The sequence below is a fragment of the Pyxicephalus adspersus genome, chromosome 4 (genome assembly GCF_032062135.1).
Source record: "Pyxicephalus adspersus chromosome 4, UCB_Pads_2.0, whole genome shotgun sequence".
NCBI lineage: Eukaryota > Metazoa > Chordata > Amphibia > Anura > Pyxicephalidae > Pyxicephalus > Pyxicephalus adspersus.
The window spans coordinates 35,164,819-35,180,504 of NC_092861.1; positions in this window are offsets into that span (position 1 = coordinate 35,164,819).

Here is a 15,686-nt window from a genome sequence, read left to right on the forward strand (position 1 = left end):
TTACATGTGGCTTAGGCTTCTGTATGTGTATCCAAAGCCTTGTATGCATTCCAACAAATGTTTATGTGTCTTCTGTCAGATTCGTCCATTGTACCCTATATAAAAAAAAGCCAAGCCACAGATAAAAAGTCTAAATTTTGGAAAGCATGCTTTTGGTAAATTGCAAGATAAAAATCATGGTATGTTTAATGAAATAGTCATAGAAACGCAGAAACAAAGGAGTGTGATAGAAGAAAAGGACCAAGTGGTTAAAAAAGTATATCAAGTTTCTTTTATTGTATTTTTATAAGTTTTTTGTATTGTTTTCCATTTTTACTCAAAACATATTGAAATTTACTTACTTACTAATTTATTCTCTAACTATACTTGAAGTTTGTTCTAAGTATCATACTCTTTCAGTAAAATCAAACTTTCTATGGCAGTTATCAAATTTCCTCCTGTTAGTTGGAGGTATTATCAATAGAAACCCTTCCCCAGAAGGTATATTTTTAGTATTACTATTTTCACTTTATTTATTTAAAGAATATCTACATATCTATACAACATTAAATTTACTATTATTTTTATCCCTAGTTCTGATTTAGGACTTACCTGCAATTGGGCTTTAATCTATGTTTATTGAGGTTTCCTGGAGATTGATACTTTCTATTTCCCTTAGTGGAGGTGGGTGGTGATTGTTATCAATTTAGTGGATTGGCAAAGTGTCAACCAGTGGGAAGACCAGTGTTGCCTATATTTTAAAAAGGGTCACTCAACCTCTTGGCTTGACATGGAAACTGGAGCATCTGCTTTCCAGGCCAAGCAGGTTAAGGGTGCTCTCCAACCCAGGTAAAGTACCAACTATGAATGGGGTGGCTAAATAAATGATGGGCAGCCTATAATTGCCCTGCTGTGGATTACTGCCTGAATTATGTAAAATACTGTATATGACTAGTAACTGATTTATAAATTATTCTAAATGTATTCCAGTATCCACACAACAAAACTGACATTTTACTTTAATCTAATATTTCTTAGAAAACACTGTATTATGGGAATTGAGCTCTGTTTTCTCTGTTGAATCAGAGCAGCCAAAATCATGTTCCCTAGGAGGTAGTAATTTCTAAGGAGAAGGCTGTTTGCAAGACTTCAACTTTAAATAAAATATCACTTGAAATCATTCCTAATACATTTTCTTTTGCATTCAGTTCAAAGTAATTTAGTAAAACCCTATTTGAAAATCCTCAATATTTTGGCATGCCAATAAATTTATTTTGATTGGAGTTACAAATAGTTGGAATTATCAAGGTTATGTATATCCATGTTTTGTTTTAATGCACATGCTATTGGTATTATTTTCCTTTTACAGTGAGGTTAAACACACTGGATCGGTTTCCATAGAAAACAGTGGCTGGTTTGGCATTACTTATTTTACATTCACTAGTTGGCTTAGCTTCAGAGCTGAACTTAAAATAAACAACATTTTTTCCCATCCCAGCACAACACCCAATAAAATGATTATGATTGCAAGTCCTGCAGTGAACCAAAATAATCAGAGCTAGAGGTATATCAAAAGTTTTGATTTAGAATATACAATACAAGTTTGTTTGTTTGCTCCCTTGCTTTGTTAATATATATGGATTCTGTTGTATATGAAAATATTAATGTTTGATTGTCTAGAATTGTTCAAAGACGCTTCTCTAACATTTTACAGCCTTAAAAATATGCTTACAGTCTCCATAAACTTCAGAACATTCAAAGCATCCTTAAAATTTGCAACTTTGCACAATCCTAATGGTTAACATCAGAGCCATTGACGACACCTCCCCTATTCATAAACTAATTAATTTGCAGTGGATTTAAATGCAACAGTCAACAGCCAATGGTTAGAGAACATCGCCTGGTCTCATGAATGCCGATTGACCACCACAATGATAAACTCTTGGTATGGAATAACGCCCTCAGGATATCAGCACAATATTGTTTGCAGGGTCAAATTTAATCCCAAGATACTGCAGAACCATTTTGGAGTAATTACCAAAACTTATGGCAGCTGCTCCTTAGGTCAAAGACATCCATAGCAGTACTGAACAAAGCATTTATTTCTCAGGGTACAAAGGGTATTTTTTAAACAGTTACCCACATAAACTATCACTGTTTCTTTCTATATGATTCAAGAATACTTCCCTATATAAAGGTTATTAACATTTTTAAAGTTAGTCTGTCATTAGAATAAAGATTAAAAAACACACCTTGCAAACAAGGCAGTAATAGAAAAGAATAGAAGAAGAATCCTCTGAATTCAATAAGTGCAGGGTTATCAGATATATGTCCAGGGGTATTAGATATAAGGCTCACTGGTTCCCTCCACTGTATCCTAAAAATTCTGAAGATATTTTGGGCAGTGATATCTCTTCAATTCTGCTTACATCATTGGTATACCTTACATATTATGTTATTTCACAGGCAGTCTAACATATGTTACATGTTGGAAGTGTTCAGTAAACTTAAAAAATATGCTATTTTTGTCTACTACTTTGTATTATCTCAGTGTGACCCTAGAACAGAAGCAAACATTCAGTTGCTTTAAGCGGCTTTCTATGATCAGAAATTCCTCCAGTTACCCCATTTTCTTTTCTTTTTAGAAGCCTCTGGGTCATCGAGCAACCCTTGAATGGATCAAGTCAAGGATTGAAAACATTTACCGAATCAGAGCAAATGTTTTTTTGGAAATCCATTCCATGGTTCACCCCTGGTAGTCTATCTTCTTTAGTCATGGAGAGCTATAATAAATCAGGCGCACTGTCTGCAGAACCATCATTGACAACTGGACAACATGGAATACGTTTTCCATGTTGTTTCACTCTCTAAAGCTCTTCCACTACAGATCCACTTTCACCAGTCAGGCAAGCCTCCTTCAATTCTGTTCTAAATCATTAAACATATTACCTCCTTGTTTGCCTAGACCCTTTTTTTGCCATGTAGGCCATCTGTCTATGTTTTTGTTTTCCAGGACTATCTGGAATGCAGTTTGTTCCTGTCTGGTATGAGGTTTCCCTGTTGCTAGCTGATGTCCGTGAGCCAAGGTTACAACTTTCTTGTATTGTATGGCCTAAGAGAAATTTTCCTATTTTAACTGATAGTATAAATAGTTCTACTTAAATTGTAAAAACAATTAGCACTAGACTATATAATCTGTATTGTACATGTTCCCATTAGACAGATAGAAAAAAGAAAGACAGTAAAATCCAAGTGCCTCGCAAAGTATCAGTTTAGTGATGCATTAGTGTTATAGAAGCAGGCTTGGCTGTATAGAGATTCTGAGAAGTTTTTGGCAGACAACCGGATTGAAATGTAATGTGAAAAGCACAGAAACATTTTAGCTATAACTGAATGACTTCGTCCAGCATATAGGGCTGATTATAGAAAGCATAGGTTAATGTTTTTTAATTCCCTGAAATCTTCCTCACATTAATGAAATCCTCCATCTTCGCTATCACTTAAAATTAATTCTCAGCCTCGAAATAAAACCAGAGAAACTCAACTTTCCCCTTCCGATAATTGGTCTATAAAGATACAGGCCGGATCCATAAATAACAAGCCTTTAACGACACAGACTTAAAACTGAAAATCTCTAATGATGGATGAAGGGACATTAAGTGTTTTAAAATATTATTGGTGATTCAATGTACTTTCACTCTAACTCTGGATTTGATTCAATGACCTAAAGAAAATTAAAATGTAAAGCCTTTACCGTCTGTCCAAAAAAGTTTGATGCACGACTTCTGAAGTTGTAATATCTTTCATTTCCCAGTTATGCAAAGGCAAAAGCTGCTGGAGAACATTTCCACAGGACGCTTTAATCAAATTTATACATATAATTCTTTATTCCTGTGCCTCCTTTAAAAGAGCTTGTAAAAAATCTGTCAGTAGGATAGCTCACAGTCATAGATACTCGGCTGTGGTAATCAATGGATCCCCAAAGAAAACTTTGAGTGAGTTTTTCTCAGGATGACAAGTAATTGATAACATGTCGGTGTTATGGGTGGCAAGGGTCAGCAATGCCCATTTCTTTAAATAGTAAGTCCCCTTCTGCTGCTAGAATTTTGCAGCAGACACAGGAGGAAGGGAGTCCGGCTGTGCTAAGTTACAAGATGTCAGTAGGGCACCAAAACACAAACCTTACTGTGACAACAAGACCTCCCAGGTGGACATGTTATAAGGTTCATTGGTGATGTGTATTACTTGTCCACTTATTGTCACGGAATGGAAAAGGGAATGGAAAAGCTGAAGGAGACATCCTGCCCATACTGTAACCGTTACACCTCAAGTCTCTCACCTAGGAACTTCAAGAATAGGTTTTTCGTAAATACATAGTACAGTATTCTTTTAACAAAAAAGTACAAGTGTACAAGGACAGTGATGATAAGAAAAAAACTGGTAGGCAGAGGAGTATCAAGAACCTTTCATTATAAATGGGAATGTGCTACTGGCTCTTCAACATTTCATAGGTAGCTATCCTAGCAACCTTGACACTCTAGTATAGATTACAACATTTGGAAATAACTAAGAGGACACCTTCAGGGTTTTCAGAAGAAAAATAGGGGAGTTTCCAAAGTAGGTGTGGTTAATAAAATGGGTATGGATTTGAAGTGTATGACTCGTAGTGTCTTTTTCCTTTCCCTTCATACTTTGCTATATTTTTGGCAAAGTTGGGCAGGGGATACACCAAAGAAAAAAAAACCCTATTGTTATTATCAGTTGGACAAAATATACTTTGTTGATGGTGTCAGCGGAATAAAAGACAACTCAGAAACCTTGGTGTCATCCAGGAATTGGTAGCAAGCAATGACTTAAAAAAAAGCTTACAACAGCCCTAATAAATGTGAACTCTTGGATGGGTTGGGAAGAGTAAAAGCATAATAGGCTTTAGGGATTTTTTGCCTGAGGAATTGGGCATCTGATAATGCAAGGTGGCTTTTTATTTTTTTTTTAAATTCAGAGCACATGTGCCTTTCTTTACCTACGTAGCTAATACTCAAAATATGTAGTATAAAAGCCAGACTGCAGCTATCTACTTCACATGGACTATTAAGGAAGCATTTGACCGGGTGTCATGGACAAACTCTATATGTTTATGAATTTGTAGTTTTTGTTCATGAAACCCATAGTGTCACAAAAGAAGCATTTTACAAGAAAATTGCTAATATTTTCCTAAGCTCCAAGACTGCGTTACTAAAGGGAAAGGGAGGTGATCACTGTTCAGTCATACAGAGCTGGCTATTATTAGACAGACCATTAGCACCTTGAACTGCTGGCTCCAGCTGCCTGAATTATGTTATCGCCTTAAAAATGCATCCATTGCCCTTGTCTCCCTTTTAGTCAATTTTTTCTATTCTCTTTACCTGGAACACTGGAAGTTATGCGTGAGTTAATTAGTATTTTTATTACAAGACCCATATAAATGAATTAGAAAACGACTACAAACCTGCTCTTCAACACATAAACTGTCTGTTTTTATTACTACTATCATTTAAAGCAATGAATAGAGAACCTCACTCAAAATTTACAATATAATATAGTAGACTGCCCAGAATCTCATGCAAATTAAATCTGTGACCACGTGACTGTTAAATGATATTTGTTGGCAACCAGATTTTCAACTCTTCAAGACTCCTATAAATTTACACTTCATAAATGTAGTCATGTATTTAGATAAAGTCTTGTAAGTATAAAATTATGTCCAATGTTTGCAAAAAATCATAGTTTCTGCATCCTAATTTTAGGTTCTATAGGTTCTTCCTTACTCTTTAAAGTACAGGCATTCTGCATGGACAAAGTTTAACAGCCTATGTCCTCAAATTATAGTAATGTTACCCATTTATGGGTACCCAATGCCCTGGCTGGGCTAAGCTTTACCTCTACAAGCTCCTCTACAGGGTCATTCCTAATAATGTATTTTCTCTTCCTAACCCACACCAGTGAGAAGCAGACTCAAAGACTGGGAAAGGTCAACAAAGTTTTTGGTTTTAAAGTTTAGAGTTTCGGGTACCTGCATTGTTTGTGGGGCATTTTGTCAAATTTTGCATGATCATTGCATCAGAATTTTGATTTTGATTTGATTGATTAAAACATTAGAGCTTATAGTAGTAGTAGTTCATAGTAGTCTAAGGATCAGGGAAGAAGTAGCTTGGAACAACAAAGCCTTTGCAAGAGCAATGTTGACCCTCTTTGTGTTGAAGGAGTCATCTTACAATTTTAAAGAATGCATGGAACAGAAGCCAGCAAATGCATAAGACCAATGTGTGTATGCAATTCTGGAATCAAATTCCGTCTGTCTGTTCATCTTGGCCAACAATTTTTAGAAACTGTTTAATTTTGCCAAAAATGATCACACTTGCCAACCTATTGGAAAATGTTTGTGTGCCATTACAATCACTTCTGATACTTGAGCATTTATCATTGAGTTGGAGTTAAATGAAACACATAGAAATCACAATGCTTTAATTATTCCCACTGCTTGCAAATCCCACACATATCTTTGTTATCTGATGCCTGTTCAGCGAATGGCTTAATGTGCTGTTTTATGCAAATAACAGGTACACTTTTTAAGGGAATCCTAATATCTTATTATTGCGAAGACCACACATTATAGAAAAAATGAATAGCTGGATTAATATGTCCTGTGTTTCTTTTAAATAGAAGCCAACCAGGATTTACTAAGAGCATAAGCCAGTTACCTGCTGTGGCATAAGACATTAATCCAAGCACATCTGGTCAGCCCTGCTGCAGAAATACAGACCATCCTGCTGTTCACCTAGTAGCCTATCCAAAAATAAACTGTACTATATATAATTTAAAACCCAAAACAAATGTGAGCACAAAAACAAATATATATTTGTGCAAAATATGTAATAGACCTTCTGGTGTGTTAAAATGGGGCTAATAATGACTGGCCTCGTGTTTTATGTATACTTTATATTGATGATTTTGTATACACGGTGCCACATATTGACCCTTGCTTCAAAGAGGAAGAAAAGAACAGCAGTTTTCCTTGTAAGCTGGCACTATAGAAAAAAGAATGATACTTGTCAGTTTATTTTTATTACTTGTGTAATAAAAATATGAAACGTACTAATAAAGTCTTAGCTGAATATAACACTAATACTTTGGGTGTTTCAACATGTCAGTGCATTGTGGAGTTGCCCAATCCTTTTCACCCACTGTAATTAGATTATTACGCTTTTGCAGTAGTGATCCATGCCAGCCTTATGTTGCTGCTGCAATGGACAGATTAATCTGTCAGTTAGCACTTACAGTGTTAGCATTTATTGAATGTGTCTGCTTAAACTCAGAGTATTTTCTAAATTGCTTTACTATTTAGAAATGACTTGCCAGGTTTTTATTAAATTCCCAGTCAGGTGTGAACTTTCAGAGAGCAAAAAATTCTATTTTAAAATCAGTATGATTTCAGTGGGTTCGACCTGCCAGGAAACTGCAAGGGATCTAGAAGCTTTGTTACAGTCCATCATTTTATATTTTACATATCAATCATAAACCACTTCTTTTAGTCAAGCCATCAAAGCACATAAGTGAGCCTTAAGTATTACAAAAGCACATAATTATAACCAGTAAGATCCAGAGAAGCTCATGGTTGGGTCCTTTCTAAGAAAATGTTTCCAGCCATATTATCAGACTGCTGTAGAATGAATCATTTAATGACAATAAACACAATCAATAAAAATAAGAGTGATCTTGGATAAAAGTAGGGATTTAAAATGATCATTCATGTAAACCCATTTACTATAATTAGCTTCAACATGTTATTATCATTTCAAAACTCATTTAAAATCCATGTAAATCTGCAGCTTTTATTAAACTAATAACCTCAATGGTCCATTTTTAGGTGTTTACTGTTACAGGGTGAACCTCTTTGTTCTCGTCTCTCAGTTGTTCTCATACATTGTTTCCTAGATATACAGACTTCTGATAGAGACTACACGACTTTATTACAAAACAACATTACACAGACATGGTCCACTGTTGTCATCATCAGGAAACCCCCCCGAGAAATTCCTTGCAGTCATTTGCTTAGCGAGTGCATAAAGACAGAAAAAAATTCAAAAGCAGAAGATAAACAGTACTAAAGTAGAACAAAGCATGAAAAATGATAAAAATACATTATTTCATTAAAAAGGGCAATTGTTTATAAAAAACAGTGCTTTTAAAAAAATTAACCCTTCTAAAAGTCTGTTTGACAATAACAATGTCCAACAAGAGTTGAGCAGAACACAAAAAGCTGATGAGGTCAAACCAATGGTCTGTTTGTGCACAAGATAATGTCTTTACACTAGCTCAGTGGAAACAATACAGGTTTAATGGGATGGCATGTAAATTGTCACCTTGGATTGCTATTTACAGGTAAAGCAACCAAAACAAGTCAACAAGGAAAAGATTTATTAACATTCCTGGGACTGGCCTACATACTGTCATAGAAGTGATGATTATGACTGGAGTGACATCTTACTTTAACAGGCTGTAGCTCCAGGGCTACCCTGAGGCTAGTGCTAGCTCAGTTGTTGCAGACTTAATTGGAAGGTTTTCACCATTTATGTAATAAACAAAAGAATTAGTTTAGTGATGGTCCCATATCCATGCCATTCTTAAATGTTGCTGTTTTTTTTACCTTGTAGTTGGAACTGTTGGTCAAAAAGATCTGTTACCGACACAAGTCCCAAGTATTTATGTAAAAAACTTCTTCGGCAGGAGTGAATGCATTTTCTTGGGTTTTTTCCAGGTGGGGTGGAAAAAATCACAAAATCCTAGATCATACTTCAGTCAAGGGGTATTTATTACAGAACTCTATAAGCAGGAAAAAGGAATAAGGGTGCCAGACAAGCAGCAACTCCCAATCCAGAGGCGACCTAAACATATATCAGAGCACAAACGTGGAACTCTACCATCCATATCCTAAGCTTAGATCAAAAGCCTCAGTAGCAGATCAGCACCTGTAGACTGTGAAGAAACCCTGCAATGAAGTTGATCATCCATGTAGCAAAAGTGCCATTTCCAGACCAACACTGGATCTTGTCTCAATAGCACAATTTGTCTACATCTTCAACACCTTTAATTTTTGGTTTTAAAATGTCCTAGGCTTCTTGCTCTCCTCCCTATCAAGTACAAGATCCAGGCCCCAGGCTAAGCAGGGCCAAGGGCCTGGGACCATCCAGCCCCCATAGTTTCTACTCTAACACTCAATGGCAGAGAACACCCGATCTTCAATTCTTCACCCACTTTTAAATCCCTCAATTGGGGCTTATCTCATTGACTTGCCAGCAGACAAATACATACTGTTAGCAATTGGCCCTTGTTTTACTAGAAACAGAAATTCTCGCTAATAACAGGAGACCAATCACTCAGAAAAGAACCAGAAACTAGAACATTCCAGGGAGTTCTAATTCTTCACTTCCACAATTTAAAGATGCCTTTCGCCGAAGGGGTGTTACATATTAAAAAAAACATCAAATACAAGTAGTGTACTCCAATAATACTTGATCACAGGCCCATTAAAGTAGAACTATCCAATTGGGTGTCACAAGTGCTGACAGGAAACATGCTAAACAGAGAATAAATATTTGTATCAGTCTGATAATGCTGTTTTACTGTTTAATCACAAGCTAAGGGCAAATATATGACATAGCTGTATTGCTTTACCGCAGCATAGCAAGGTTAGGTCAACAACATGCTAGGCTGTCTGGCAGGACTGTGAATCTCAGCACCAGGTGGACAGAAATGCAAATTCTTTATCAAGTAAAACATCTCACATCCTAAATGTTTGTCTATAATTTAGCTTGTGCATAAAACAACCCTATGTAGAGAGAAACTAATAGTACCTAAATAATACACCATTAAAATTACAAATTAGTATTTTGAAAAAGTAAATAATAAATGCAAGGGCAAGTTGGCCTGCACTATATGTGCCCTCAAAACTTTATTATTCTTTAGATTTATTGCACAAATCCGTGCATAGCAGTAGGCTCATGTGCATATTGCAACCACATCTTTCACCATCCCAAAAGCTTTTGGAAGTGACTTGGCAGCAAATGTCATCTATACTTACGTTAAAATGCTACAGTATTTAGGAAAATGGCAGAATTCATTTCATGGCTCTGAGACTCCCAGTCATTGTACCCAATGGGTTATGCAGTAAAATACAACATAATAAAAATATGAAATTAATGATGCCTTAATAAGGCCATTTTATTTCCATTGATGGTTTCTGTGAATCACATCCTATCTAGCACCGTAGTGGTTAACTTTTATAATCCAGTGACTACCTAGACAGCTGGTACAAAAGAAACAGCACGCTAATAAAATTCAAACAGGACTAAGAAAATCCATCCAGTTCCTCTCCATAAAATCCAAAAGTCATGTAAATCACACTTTTTTCGGATGGAAGAAATTGCTCTGTAAGTGATGTAGAGGGAAACGTTTAGCATTGAGGACTCCATGCTATTTTGTGCTCACTGATCCAACTGATGTGATGTGAGAGCTTCATAAGTATATTTGGTGACTTGCTACCTAATGTTTAATTTTTTTTTCATTAAAGCAGAAAACCTTTCCTGTTGATTTGGGGGAAGATTTGTCAGGCAAATTTAAAATTACTCATGCTGATATAAAAGGAAACATTAAAAAGTGATGTGCAAGAAATTACCAGCAGTGTTATATTAAAGGATCAAGTCATGCCACGCTGGCTTCTATAATTCTTGGTGGCTCCTCAGTCCTTGATGTTAAAGGTTGGCTTTTGACCTTAGATTGAACTGCCCTTTTCCCTGATAACATATGATAATTTGCACAGTTTGGGAGACGATACAGAAGAATTTGTGGAGGAGCTATGGTAATTCCAGTACTTTCTGAAACAGCCCTATTAATCCAGCTCTTTGTCAATTTGCAAAACATCATTTACCTCACTCGCGAACAAAAATAAGCAACGCAGCGCCACAGAAATAATCACAAAATTCCTTCACAAATGATCAGAAGAAAAACACTGGAAGCATTGGCATTACTTTAGACTGGATATAGGAATGAAACATAGATCTTGGTAAGAAGAATCTAGAAAACTTAAGAGGAAACAGAAAACTTTTTCACATCAGGATCAGCCTGATATAAAAAAGAATATGATCAATAGGTGTTCATGTTTTAATTGTCTTCTATGTATAGTTTATTTAAATACACGGGAACAGACATAGCTGATCGATAGAAATGTAGGCTTTGCTAGTGCTATAACATGTCTTTCCCTGAATTTGTATATTACTGTAAATCAACAGACCTAAAACAGGACTAAACCTTTGTGACTCACCGATTCCTGGTTCATTGCAGGGCACCACCATCTTCCTTCTCTTCTTACAGATGATCTTCACCCATCTTGATTGGCCCTGCCAATGGCATGACATTCATCATTCATCCCTGGCACATACAAGGAAATCTGGGAACCGGGCACAGCTGATGCTGCACAGCTGAGTTTTGACATTAGAAACCAAGAGGGATCAGGTAAGTAAGAGACAATATTGCAGAAGGGACATCGCGTGTCCAATTTTGAAATAATGACCTGTCTGATCATGCAAACCTAACAATGGAACTTTGAGCTACATACACATGCAAGATAATTGTTACCTGGGACAAATGACCATGATCATCTCGGGTGAATATCCAACATACAAAGAGATGTTCTCTGATGCTGTTCAGTAATTCATCATGGTGGATCACCAACTGGGGATGACCACTGTTATTTTCGATTGAAAACAGGGGCCTCCCGCCCATCCTTCCCTGCCTTTCTCTATAGAACCGAACAGTGCCGAGTGTATCTTCATGCAGCTTTAATGTATTCTCCAATGATTATGTTGACACTTGAACAGATCAGTTCTTTAGTGATTTGAAAGCTGAGTCAACGCTACCAAAAGGGTGCTAGAGGTTATTGTTGTACTAAGCCTATTGGTGCAGATGTGATGATAGCTAGCCTGGCTAAAATATCTGACCTTGTAACCTAGAATTAAATGGAAATTATACCCCAGTGAATACTGGAATTCAGAAATACATGGGCTGTTGCTGCCCTCATGAAATTATTAAATGCCTGGATTTCATACTGATCCCACTGTCATACTGAGTTTTTGAGTTTTTGAGTCACTGACCCACAGTAAGTAAGTGTCCAATGTAATCTGACTTCAAGGAGAAATATTTTTTTTATAATTTATGAATTTCCATCATCTTTCGTGGCAAGTAAAAAACTTGGGGACATAATACAGAAATTCTAAAAGAATTTAAATAATTAACAAATCCTTTTAAAAAATCAACTTGTCCCCAATAAGCTTTATTTATAAAACAGGGAATCATATATTCCCTCAAACATTCCCTGGTGGTAATCAATTACTGCCATTGAAATACAAGGACCTGAAAGATTCCTGTCAGGGAATAATTACATGCAGATTTGTCTGATTTATGCAGAATCGTGCAGCTCAGGAATCTAAATGATAATGATACATTAGATGTGTGATTCTACAAAACTGCATGTATCAAACAAGCTAAACTAATCAAACAGTTTTCAAATTGCAAACACACCATCCACCAACTATTTAAAAGCAATTAATACATTTTTATTCTAGGTATGATATATACCATAGCACAATTGGCCTCTTGAAAGAGAGAGCTATGAGTTCAGGGAAATCACACTGCAATAATAAGTGAGAAGGCTAAAGTCTTTTTTGAAACCCAGAATTGTGTGACCCATGTTGGTTTATATTTCTGTTAAGTGGAACAGAATATTCATACATGTCCTGTTGATCTTCTCTTTATTTCTGTAATTTTTTAGTACTTTATTTCCTGTAATTTGGACATTGTTATTGCATAAAAACACATTTTAACGTCACACTTTCTTATGTTGTTTGAAACTCTTTTTATTTGGTAACTACACTGCTTGAATATATTTTCCCAAATGATTACATGTTTCAGTTACATTTTTGAAATTTATTTTTTTCTTTGAAAGTAATTTAAACCAACTTAACAATGTGTTCATGATTGGACTGTGTGAACGCCGGAAAGTTATACAGGAAAGGAGAAAGTGCAGTAAACAGAATAATATTAGCGTCTTCCATTTTGTCAGCCACACTCATCGAGATGTCAGAGTGCTAAGGATGAAATGAAGCAGGTCATAAAAGGTTATGTAAATATTTTATTAGATGGACACACAGCCTTTTTCGAGGTATGTTTCACATTTTGTCTGCTGTGTGCTGGAATTTCATTTATAAATGAATATTTACAATGCTGCCATGAGATAACTAACATTGTTGACATGGCTGGCCAGGATGTACCTGAACTAATAGGAGGAATTGCCCCCTCAGGCTGCGTCTGGCTACTTCAGGGTTTGACCGGGCATCTATGTTCGGATACGTCACTGAAAGGATGCACCTAAATTCGTACTTCATTAGCTTTGAAGGGAATCAGTGCCCACACACATGCAAAGTAGACTTTTAAATCCAGATTGAAGATAGAAGTTCCATAGGTTAAAAGCAATGACTGTCGTGTGTTATCATGGAGCGATTAGTTCTTCTATATACTACATAACTTTATATAACTTTATATACTCTGTATACTCTATATATGCCTTAATACAAAGTTTTACATTTTTCGTTATTCGTTTCAGGCTTTGGCTTGATTTAAGACTTATTTATATAGATACTTTGATATTAATAACTCCAAATAGATCAAAACAAGCACTAATCTTACAATAAGATCATTTTAGACTTTACATATACAGTGTGTATTTATATTATCATAATTAGGGAGAAAGGGGGAACCAAATCTGAGCCTAATTGGGCATTGCAGTTTTAGAAACAATTTGGTAATGTGAGAGCCACAAGTGTTTTAGATCATGTAAAATTTGTGTTTGTATTGCACATTTCACTAACACAAATGTGATATTTAAACAAACAACCACAATTATAAATGGCCTACAAATAGTTTTACTTTATTTAATTTGGATGTGTCTAATTTTTTTTCATTATATTTGGCAGAATTCCTCACTGTATACAGTTTTCTTAAGCAAACCATTTTTTGGTAATTTTTTAAAGGTTTGCAGTTTCCTAAAAGTTAGAAATTGCCAGTAACAGTAATTCCTGTTGCATGCTTACAATGTTAGCTGCTTCCCTGCAACTACAAGCAGCATTGTCAGACTGCCATGCACACATCCTTCAGTTGCCCATTGGGTTGTGTATCAGGCCTGTGATTGGTATTACCCCACCAAACTGCCAACTGAAATAGTGAACCCTGCAGACAGATAATGCTGCTGCTAATTACGGGAGCTGCTAAGGGAGCAGCTAACATTGCCAGGCTGCAGCTGGAAATTATGTTACCGGCAAGATCCCCAGGTGAGAAACTTTCCAACAAAATAACAAAAATGGTTTGCTTAAGAAAACTGTATACAGTGAGGCATGATGCCAAACATACTGAGAAATAGATTTAAAATGTACATACATTTTAATGTGCAATTATCAAGGAATTTGCTTGAGAGATTTGTACACCATAAGTATCGTAATTTCTGAAGCTGTAGGAAAGGAAAGCCCATTGTGGTTTAGCGCATTTTTGAATGAAGATTGCAGAGCTCTTAGGAGGCTTCAGAATAAGCGGACATTCAATCTGGAATGTAAGAACATATGGATTTGATAAATTATTATTAAAGGAAAACATTAGAAACTGTAAACCTTGGTAAGGAAACTGTACATAGGAATTAGTGGCTGGTTGTGAACTAGGAAAGCTACATAAGTGTAATACTATTAGTGTAAAATGTACTCTAATTGATTAGAAGTGACTGGATAAACACTTTAGGGTGGCTATAGACTTTCATATGTGTCTCCTAGAGCAAACATTTTGGTTCACCAATGGGCACAATAAATTGCTTGTAAATTGCACTGCATGTGCCCACATGCCCTGTTAGGCTATGTACACACGTGCAATAATTGTCATTAAAAAGGATCTTTCATGATCCTTTCCAACAACAAATTACTGCACGATGCATGAATGATTGCTGTACATATGGCACCATTCTGCTCTTTGGAGAGGGGGTGGGGAGAATGACAGAGTAACACCCTGCTGTGCGCTCTTACCCTTCACTTTCATTAAGATCGTTTGTAGTTCAATGTCCGTGCATCCACCAGGATGGTCGTTCAAGCGATGGATAACAGGCGCTGTACACACGCCAGATTCTTGTCTGATAATGGCCCTGAGCCGATATTCGGGCGAGAACTATTGCAAGTGTGTACGTAGCCTTAGAGACACCAGGTTAAGTGAGCAGCCCTCCATCCTTGGAATGCCCTTTCCCCACATTTAATTTAAAAAAAAGTTCAAGCATAGGAAGATAGAATTTTTCTTAGAATTAATAGAATTAATGCCCATGACATTATAAGTGGATTACTATTCCTCTCCCCTTCAGCAGTGAATAGTTCCTGCACCGTTCCTAGCAGAACTTCACTAGAAGGAAAGAGGATGGGCTTGATTTATTAAAGCTCTCCAAGGCTGGAGAAGATACAATTTCATCAGTGAACTGAGTGATCCAACAAACTTGGAATAAATCTGGTCCAGTATTTAAAACATTTGTTAGTAATAAGCAAATACCTGTGAAGAAATCCATTCCAGGTTTGCTGGATAAATAAATATAT